The sequence below is a fragment of the Nycticebus coucang genome, chromosome 14 (assembly GCF_027406575.1).
Source record: "Nycticebus coucang isolate mNycCou1 chromosome 14, mNycCou1.pri, whole genome shotgun sequence".
NCBI lineage: Eukaryota > Metazoa > Chordata > Mammalia > Primates > Lorisidae > Nycticebus > Nycticebus coucang.
This window is the reverse complement of record NC_069793.1, coordinates 7,308,134-7,318,196: the sequence shown is the minus strand read 5'-3', so window position 1 is coordinate 7,318,196 and position 10,063 is coordinate 7,308,134. Positions and strand designations below refer to the sequence as shown.

The 10,063-nt window shown below is 50.1% G+C and overlaps 2 long non-coding RNA genes across 4 annotated transcripts; both read left to right on the top strand.

Moving 5' to 3' along the window:
• The first annotated feature begins 1,280 nt into the window (after positions 1–1,280).
• On the top strand, positions 1,281–4,441 carry LOC128565615 (uncharacterized). The gene is made up of 3 exons (XR_008374284.1): positions 1,281–1,435; positions 3,725–3,840; positions 4,013–4,441. It is a non-coding gene; the product is annotated as an uncharacterized LOC128565615 (long non-coding RNA).
• Positions 4,442–4,602: 161 nt separating this feature from the next.
• On the top strand, positions 4,603–9,668 carry LOC128565616 (uncharacterized). 3 transcript variants are annotated; one of them, XR_008374287.1, is made up of 3 exons: positions 4,603–4,729; positions 6,052–6,116; positions 8,517–9,668. It is a non-coding gene; the product is annotated as an uncharacterized LOC128565616 (long non-coding RNA). The 3 variants fall into 3 exon arrangements; XR_008374286.1 differs by having other exon boundaries at positions 4,609–4,729; positions 5,995–6,116; XR_008374285.1 differs by having other exon boundaries at positions 4,609–4,729; positions 5,995–6,116; positions 8,514–9,668.
• The last annotated feature ends 395 nt before the right edge of the window (positions 9,669–10,063 follow it).

Sequence of the window (10,063 nt, the reverse complement as noted above, 5' to 3'; positions counted from 1 at the left end):
CGATGGCACCTGTGGCTTAGTGGGTAGGGCGCCAGCCCCATTATACCGAGGGTGGCAGGTTCGAACCTGACCATGGCCAAACTGCAACAAAAAAATAGCCGGGCGTTGTGGAGGGCACCTGTAGTCCCAGCTGCTCAGGAGGCTGAGGCAAGAGAATCGCCTAAGCCCAGGAGTTGGAGGTTGCTGTGAGCTGTGTGAGGCCATGGCACTCTACTCTCACTTTTTAAGAGACAAAGTGAGACTTTGTCTCTTAAAAAAAAAAAAAGGAAAAGAAAAAGAAAATCGTTAGCCTTTGCAATTACTGAAAATCTCTAGTGCTTAAATAGTCACCTCAGTTAAGTGGGGGTTTTTTTCCTTCATTTTTTTTTTTTTATTGTTGGAGATTCATTGAGGGTATAATAAGCCAGGTTACACTGATTGCATTTGTTAGGTAAAGTCCCTCTTGCAATCATGTCTTGCCCCCAGAGGGTGTGACAGACACCAAGGCCCCACCCCTCTCCCTCCTTCCCTCTCTCTGCTTTTCCTTCCCCTCCATGAACTTAATTGTCATTAATTGTCTTCATATCAAAATTGAGTACATAGGATTCATGCTTCTCCATTCTTGTGATGCTTTACTAAGAATAATGTCTTCCACTTCCATCCAGGTTAATACGAAGGATGTAAAGTCTCCATTTTTTTTTAATGGCTGAATAGTATTCCATGGTATACATATACCACAGCTTGTTAATCCATTCTTGGGTTGGTGGGCATTTAGGCTGTTTCCACATTTTGGCGATTGTAAATTGAGCTGCAATAAACAGTCTAGTACAAGTGTCCTTATGGTAAAAGGATTTTTTTCCTTCTGGGTAGATGCCTGGTAATGAAATTGCAGGATCAAATGGGAGGTCTAGCTTGAGTGCTTTGAGGTTTCTCCATACTTCCTTCCAGAAAGGTTGTACTAGTTTGCAGTCCCACCAGCAGTGTAAAAGTGTTCCCTTCTCTCCATATCCACACCAGCATCTGAAGTTTTTTTTTTTTATAAAGGACACGTTCTTATTTTATTTATTTATTTATTTATTGCAGTGTTTTTTTTTTGGCCGGGGCTGGGTTTGAACCCACCACCTCCAGCATATGGGGCCAGCACCCTACTCCTTTGAGCCACAGGTGCCACCAGCATCTGAAGTTTTGATATTTTGTGATGTGGGCCATTCTCACTGGGGTTAGATGGTATCTCAGGGTGGTTTTGATTTGCATTTCTCTAATATTTAGGGATGATGAACTTTTTTTCATATGTTTGTTGGCCATTCATCTGTCTTCTTTAAGTGGGGTTTTTTGAGTACTGTAGTGTCAGAAGGAAGGTGAAAGTGAAAGTGAAAACTAAACTCTGGTGCGTGTGCAAAAGCTGCTTGCTCCTTAAACAGCAGACGCAGACCAGCCTGGTATCAACATGGCTCCGGTAAGGCCCCTGGAAAATTCCACTGCTGGCACTACGGAGGGTGGGCAGCTGTCCTCTGTCGAGGCCTCAATCTGGGCTCTGTCTTGGGAACACTGAGCCCCAGGCTCATCTTCAGAGCCCGCCTGGAGAACTGTTTATCTTTAAAAATCCTTTGTTCTGCTGACATCGGAGGTCTCTGGGCAGAGTCGGGATCCTCTCCATATCTCGCACGGTGGGGGGAACCCAGGACCACCGAGTGGGAGGGAGATTGAGGGGTCCCCGGGGCTGCGTCTGCCCAAACTGGAGACCTGCTCACTGGAGGCAGCTGGGGTTGAGCCGGGCTGTGCGCACGGGGTGGGGTGGGGGTCTGTGTGTCTGGGAAAGGGCAATCCCCATGATGTAGGCTTCTGCTGTTGACTGGGCTCTGTTCTGGTCAGCCCCGAATACTTCTTTCTCCTCTTTCCTCCGTGGCATTTGTCCTGCCGTACAGACAGGCAGCAGCCCCCCTCTGAGCCAGACTGTGCCTGAGCTTTGTACACAATGATCCCTGAATGCAGGGGCTTCAGGGGCTCCACAGCTCGCTCGAATTATTTTTCATCAAATAACAACAATCTCAGCTGCCTGAGGGACAGTTTTTCCTTGGAAGGTTCTATGTGTAAAAAAAAAAATAAATTTGTAGAGACAGAGTCTCACTTTATTGCCCTCAGTAGAGTGCCGTGGCCTCACACAGCTCACAGCAACCTCCAACTCCTGGGCTTAAGCGATTCTCCTGCCTCAGCCTCCCGAGCAGCTGGGACTACAGGCGCCCACCACAACGCCCAGCCATTTTTTGGTTGCAGTTTGGCCGGGGCCGGGTTTGAATTCGCCACCCTCGGTATATGGGGCCGGCGCCTTACCGACTGAGCCACAGGCGCCGCCTGTAAAAAAAAAAATTCTTAAAAAGAAAGATGGAAAGGGGCCAGCACAGCTACTGCGAAAGCACCAGCTTCCTCCCTAAGCTCCTGGGCTCCTGGCTCAGACCCCTCCGTCCTGCCTCCGCTTTGCCTGGGAGGCCGGTCCTACCCCTCCCCTAAGTCCCCTGCTGAGGATCAAACCCCTCTCCCCTCAGCGCCCCCCCCCCCCAGCACTTTCTTTGCTCTTTTATGGCTCTGACCCTGTGCTGGGAATGATCCCGTCTGCATCTGGGTGTGCCCCTTCCTAGCCTGTGCTGTCGGGGGCTTGTCTCAGCCCCTTGTACCCAGTGCGGGTGTAACAGCTGCTGGAGTGAGGGGGAGGGGAAGGAAAGGGTCCAGGAGAGGCCTCTACAAAAGGGACAACTCTCTGAGCGGCTGGCCATCCAGGAGGCCACTTTAAACATGATAATTGGGAAACTTGTCTTTGTCACCCACCAGGTGCCACGCACCTTATTGATTACTGTCGTATGATTAATACTATCGTGTCTATCCTGTCACATAATTGGCACCCAAATGGCAGTTGGGGTCTTCTCTTCATGGCTCAGATGAAAATGGACTGTCCTCAAACTCTCCTCTCTGGTACTCTGGGAGACCCCACACCCTGAGTGCTCTCGGGGGACAACAAGCAGAGGGCTGTGTCTCCCCTGGTCCCTTCTGCTGCTGCTGAATTAGTTCAATTTGGGGACCATTTCACTGACTTTTTTCCAAGTCACAAGGAACAGTTCCCACTGCCCCCTCCACTTAATTTCACTGTCACAGCCAAGAAGGACAGGCTCAGAGGGTGGGGTTAGGGTTAGGATTAGGGTTACCATCAGAATCCAGCAAACCCCTGATCCCTGCAGGGAGCCAGCCCCACCTGGTGAGGCCTGAATTGGGGGCAGGAGGCCTTTCCCTGCAGGTTGCACCTCCTGAGATGCTCAGGACCAGCCTCCCCTGCAGCCATCTCTCTTTCTTTCTGTGGTTTGTCCTCAAATTTCCCTTCCTGTCCTTTCGTCCACAGAACAGTTTCACCTTCCAGAATAGTTTCCCCTTCCGTGAGCAGCTCCAGACCTCATCCTCAGGCCTGGGCTCCGCCTGCAGCGACCTGTCAGGGTGTTTCCCTAAATAAGGATGACCCTGTCTCTTATGGGAACTGGGAGGAGGCACTGAAATAGCCACTCTTTACCCCCACACTTGGTCCTCACGGACACCAGGTGGGATATGTTCCCCATGTGGCTGAGAGAGGACAGGGGACCTCTCACTCCAAGCCAGAGTTGGTCCTTCCCAGGTCATACCTTGAGTTCTGTCAAAAGGCTCTTGGTCGGTGTTCATATCCTTCATCCCCGCCACCCCTGTCCCCAACCCTCTGCTCTTTCAGCTCCCAGTAATGGTGGCTTGTGCCATCCTGCTGGCCTTTGCCATCACCCTCACTGTTGTAAGTACCTCACAGAGGAATGGCCACCATCGCCCCAACAACCACCGTGAATACCACAGGTGAGTGTAGGCTCCTCAGTAGGGGAAAGATGCCCCAAAGGGTAGAGCCTGCTGGGTCTTCATGGTTCCCCCTCCCTGCCCTGGAGTGAGAGGAGACCTGGGGGGGTCACAGGGCCTCAGTGCCCGCCCTCCGTTCCTCTTGTTGACTGGTTCCTGTGGGTGCATTTTCCAGGAGAGACTCTTTGTGAACAGTGAACATGCAAGAGCTGCCTGGTCAGGGCAGTGTTCAATGAGGCCTTAGGCTCCACAAAGCAAAGGCAAAGAAGCATCTTTCATGGGCACCAAAAGAAGTCCTTCCCTTCTGGGCCTCCCTGACCCCGGTTCTCCCTGTGCTGACAACTGAGGGGAATGTCTCCCCAGCTCTCTGCTTCCTCAGCTTCACGCTCATCTCAGCCGGGTACATCGCGCTGCTCCTCCATTCACACCAAGATGGGAATTTGAAATGGATTTGAACAAACAGGCCCTGCCTAGGGCATATGCATCTGTTGGTGGGGGGGGGGTCGCCCTGCCTGTGAGCTTGTGAGCGGGAGGAACAAGTGTCTAGACTCCCGAGCTTCACTCTTTTAATCATTCTGCCAATTAATAAATGTGTGTGAGCATTCCATGTGTTCAAGGCTCTTGATGGCAGGAGGATGGACATTGATGAACATGACATAGTTCTTTTTTTTTTTTTTTTTTTTAATTTGGCCGGGGCTGGGTTTGAACCCACCACCTCCGGCATATGGGACCGGCGCCCTACCCGCTGAGCCACAGGCGCCGCCCCATGACATAGTTCTTGAACTCAAGGAGCTTCTGGCACCCCTGGGAACAATTTTCACACCCACAGAGTCACCTGGAGGGGGACGCAGAAGGAACACAGGTGAATGTGACTTGCTCTGGCAGAGACAAGGTGAGAAAGGAGAAGAGTGGAGAACAGGCCGGGTGGAGGAAGTGCAGTTAGAGGGGAGCCTGACGGGACGGGAGGCTGGGCTCAGAGTCTCACACTTGTAATCCCAGCACTCTGGGAGGCTGAGGTGGGAAGATCCCTTAAGCTCACACGTTTGAGACCAGTCTGAGCAAGAGTGAGACCCCATCTCTACTAAAAATAGAAAAATTAGCCAGGTGTTGTGGCGGGTGCCTGTTGTCACGGGTACTCAGGAGGCTGAGGCAAGAGGATAATTTGAGCTCAAGACTTTCAGGTTGCTGTGAGCTGTGATGCTAGGGCACTCTACTGAGGGTGACAAAGTGAGACTCTCTCTCTCTCTCTCTACATATATATATAGATAGATAGATAGATAGACAGTGAGGGTTTTTGCAGTGTAGTAAGGCACCACAGTATTTTGTGAACCTTTTGGAAGCGGGAACCATCCAGTAAGATGATCAGTCCTTTTAATGGTGTTACTGCAGATGGGACAGAACTTGGGAAGGTGAAGAGTCTCTGGATAAGAAATCTTCCTGTCACGAGGCTGGTACATCAGTATTCACAAAAATCTAGGCACTGTTTCAAACCAGAGATGGCTGTGTCCATAAGTTCTATATTTACAGATGATAGCTCAAGTAGTGATGTCCACGGTGATCAACTGGTTACACTGTGCTGGGTCACAGCTGTCATCTCTGACGTCCAGGAACAGATAAGCTTTCCTTACCTGCAGAAGGGCTGGGAGGGTTTGTGTGGTTTTTATTTGCTTATTTTCTGGCTAATAAATGCATGACATGATTTACTCTTATAAGTATTTTTGGCTGCTGAGTAGATCTCAGAAGTTTCCTCCAAATGGCTTGTGAAGAAGGTGTTTTAGCGCGAGGAATTAAGAGGCTTGACGCAGAGTCTGTGCCCAGGGATGGAAGAGCTCAGGGAGAGTCCTCTTGAGCAAACCTCGAGTCCATATTTATTATTAGAAAACAGGAAGAATTAGATAAAAGCCGCTTATCCCGACATCAGCACTGATAGAACATGGAGAAGATCGGATAGAATGTCTCCGCTTTTTATTTGCAAAACTGCAGACCTTGAGCATGACCTCTGTCTCCAGTGTCCAGAGACCTTTGGAATCTGGAGAATATTTACCATACCCGTTAGGCCTGGTATTGCCGCCCCTCACACACACCTTCTTTCTTGGAGGCCGGTTTTCTGCCTTCCTGCATACACACAACTCACCTGTCATTCTCGTGATTCTGTAGTTGTCTTAAGCAGAAAGAAAGCCTCTGATCAAGGTCAGGGAACAATTTTCCCTACAGACTCGACTCCACAAACCCGCCTGTCAGATATTTTTAGAAGATTTCATCCCGGCTGCCACGTGAGGGTGAGTGGGGTTCCTGATCACCTTCACACAGAACTCGCCTACGCCTGTTCCACACCTCAATGCTCTCATGTCCCCTTCGCTTCACTCCTTTATTTTCCAGAATTTTCATTTTCATTCTCAGCGCTTTGCCCTGGTTCAGTCTTCTAGCACCCCGGGTGCCACGAGTGTCTGAGTGGAGGAGGGGACTCCTGCCTCAGAGGATCTTTCGCTTTGATGAGCTGGGTTTTGGAGAATAGAGGACGCCCTCTTTTCCACCCAAGTAGGGGAAGGATGTCAGGGACATGGGGCAGGGCCCGTCCATTCCTTCAAGGGAAACAACCCAGGAGTCTTTCCTTTGACGATACAAAAATTTAGACCTCAAAGGGAAGATCTGGCCAAAATGCCTCATTTTACTGTAACACAGCCTGGCCTCAGTACAAATCGGATACTGGGTCTATATGGCTTGAGAACAGAACCTTTGAATTCAATATCTTAAAACTTAAATAATCTCCAAAGAAATGACAGATAGGGTGAAATCCCCTATGTTCAGGCCCTTTTCTCTCTCTAGCTTCTCCCTGACTTCCTTCCCTGCCGCCTGCTTTTTCTGTTGCCCACTTCTGCCTTCACCAACTTTCCCACCCACATCAGGCACCCCCCCCAGAGCCGCAGGGCCACCTTGTTCGGGCTGTTGACTTCTGCCCAAGGCTCTCCCAGTCTCCGCCTCTACCCACCTGCTGACTTCTCCAGTCACCTTCTCTCCCTAGCTACACTCTTCTCTCCCACATACCAATTCCCCTTTTCAAATACAATAAATCTCTCAAAGCCAGGGTAAAAATCTAACCCTTTTTCCTGTCTAAAGGCTCTTCAACTCTTTACTAATTTAAATCTTCATATCAGAGAGAAACAAAGTACTTCATCTCCCAGTTGGCCCCATCTCTCAGTCCGCCTCAATACTCAGCATGCATTCCAGTGAAACCTCTTCCCACCTCTCACCTAACTTTGAAACCCTCCCCCTCATGATCCCCGTGAGCTCTGACAGGCAGGGACATCACTGTCCATATTCCATAGGAAGCAGTTTCAGAAGAGACCCCCGTCCATAGTCCCCAGTTTTGAGCTCATTTCAAAGAGATATTTTAATTTTGCAACAGAAAGAGAAAAATATAAGAATACCCAGTCTTTATAGTGAAATAGTAGAAAATTATTAACTCATAGTCTGTCTTTCTGCCTGCTTTCTTTGCTCCTGTTAGCAGCCCCCTTATCCCTGCAGATTCTTGTTTTCACGGACCATTCAGGAACCCAACTGATAAAAAAGAAATGTAAATTCTCTTCACATTTTCCCCAACTCTTTTGTCTTTTTTTTTTTTTTTTGTAGAGACAGAGTCTCACTGTACCGCCCTAGGTAGAGTGCCGTGGCGTCACACGGCTCACAGCAACCTCTAACTCCTGGGCTTACGCGATTCTCCTGCCTCAGCCTCCTAAGCAGCTGGGACTACAGGCGCCCGCCACAACGCCCGGCTATTTTTTGGTTGCAGTTTGGCCGGGGCTGGGTTTGAACCCACCACCCTCGGTATATGGGGCTGGCGCCCTACTGCCTGAGCCACAGGCGCCGCCCAACTCTTTTGTCTTTTAAATTCTGTTCCTTTAAGCTTCAAGTAATTCCCGAACATCACACATTAACCATTAGACACACCGGAAATCTAAGTCTCCAATCTAACCTAAGAAGGTGGACACAGCATTCATGCAAGTGCCTTGGGAATTCAGCTATGATTCCTCTTCTCTGTTTCCCTCCTGAATTCAGCTCCCCCTAACCCTCAGGACTGACATTCTACCTTTCTTTCTTTAAAATGCCGCTCCTTTCTCTCCCCCGTCCTCCCTGCTCTCCTCTCTCTCTCTCATCTATTCCTCTCACTCTCATCAGCGCCTACACCCCAACCTAGAACTCCCCTTCTGCCGAGACAGGCTGCTGTCCAGTCTTCATCCTCCCTTAAACTGAAAGCACTGCAATAACTCGAGCCTCTTGCACTTTTATCCCCATCCCTGCTGACAGCATCACTGACCACCGAAACCAAACCAAGTTCTACCTCTTCCCTAAAACACACTCCCTTACAGCCCCACCTATACAGCCTCTCCCCAGAGCAATTCTCACAGGAACTTTTGCCCTCTGGGACATTAAAAGTGCCCCCGGAAAATACACAGAAACTCAAGAATTGCTCCTTTCCTTCAACTTTTCTACTTCCCTTGATGACACCGATATCTTTTTCCTATGCAGAGTCTGTGCCTCCCAACAAACTGCACCGGCACCTGCACTCTGGTCCTGCTTTCCCCTGATCTATCCCTCCTCCCAGGCTACGAGCAATTCCAGTCCCACTTCGCACCCTACCAAGAGCTAACACACCGTCCACCTGATCTCTCTCCTAGTAGCACCGGGCACCATGCAGTTGCACCGGAACTGTCGGTCTAGGAATTGCTACCCACCGGTTCCAAATAACGTCCACCGAACCGGCCAGGAGCCTCCAGGAAGTCTCTGATCAGTTAGTTCCAAGTCACCCCAGACCAGGTAGACTCCCTGGCATCAGCAGTTCTCCAACATCCTAGAGCCTGGATCTGCTCACAGCAAGGGAAGGGAAACACTGTACTTTCTTCAGGAGACTTGCTATTTCCAGATCAGCAAGTCTGGCCATGTCCGAGAGGGCATCACCCAACTCTGGGAACAAGCCACCCATCTACGCTCTCAAAATGAGAGATTCTGGTTCAACAGCCTGTGGGGACGCTGGATTACACCCCTCATGGGCCTCCTCACTGCAGTCCTCCTATGATTAGCCATTGCCCCTTGTGTCATCCAATTCCTGCCCTCATTTATTCAAGAAAAGATAAAAAGGTATCAGCTGCAGTTGTAACCCAATGGCTACCACTCCCCTCTCCCTCTCCCAATGTTACCCCCAACCCGTGTAGTCCTAACACCTGACTCATCGCACTGAGGACAATTCCGACCCTACCCAGTGAGAAGCAGTTCTGGAGACTGACCTTCAACCCCATCAGCCTTGGTAACAAGAGTTGGGAATGTTAGGGGCCCTCCCCACTTCCCCTACTTCCCTTCCCAGACCTAAAGGTCTACCTGGCCCCACCCCCAAGAGGTCCAGTGGAAAGATCCTAGCCAGCCAAAACCTTCCAGCAACCTGTGGAATCTTCCTCCCCTACATCCAGTATAAACACAAGCTCCCAAGCCCTCTCGGTGCACACACCATCTTGGACCAGGCGAATCTCTGTCCGCTTTCGTTAAACTTGGCCTGAACCTCTCCTGGTCTTGTCACACCCCGAACCCTTTTCACGTGGGCATGGGTCTGGGACATGATCCTCAAATCTGTCTCAGAATAAACCTCTTTAAATTATTTGGCAGAGTTTGGCTTTTCTTCCTTTGACACAGTCCTTCCCCAGGTCAGGGAGGGCTGCCCGAGGGTATGGTTGGCTGTTCTGGGGCACGATTTCCCTTCCTGTTTCTGGGTGGGATCACAAGTACACTCTGTGATCACTTTGGCAGGCTTTGTTTGTTTGCTTTTGTTGTTGTTGTTGTTGTTCAATGCTAATTTAGAAAATGATTGGCTCTGACCTGATACACGCACCTTTGGAGTCTGGATACCTGGGGTCTTCAGGATGTTGGAGGTAAGAGTCTCCTGATTTATTAGGGAAAAGCTTCGGGCATCGATGCTCCATTGGAAAGACTCAGTCCAGTTTCCTAGAACGGGGAAGTGGGAGCTTCTATTTGAAGCTTGTATAAAACTTCTCTTATTCCCCAAATCTGTTTTCCACGGGAGATTATGAGTTCATGGCCTGGTGGCTGTCTGTTCCATGTCCACAGGGTTGTCCTGGGTCTGGAGGGGAAAGAGGGGAGGTGATGGGGGTGGGCAAGGAGGGGCAGTTGAGCCAGGCTGGGGCTGTCAGGGCAACCCCTTAGGGGTGGGGTGTCTGGA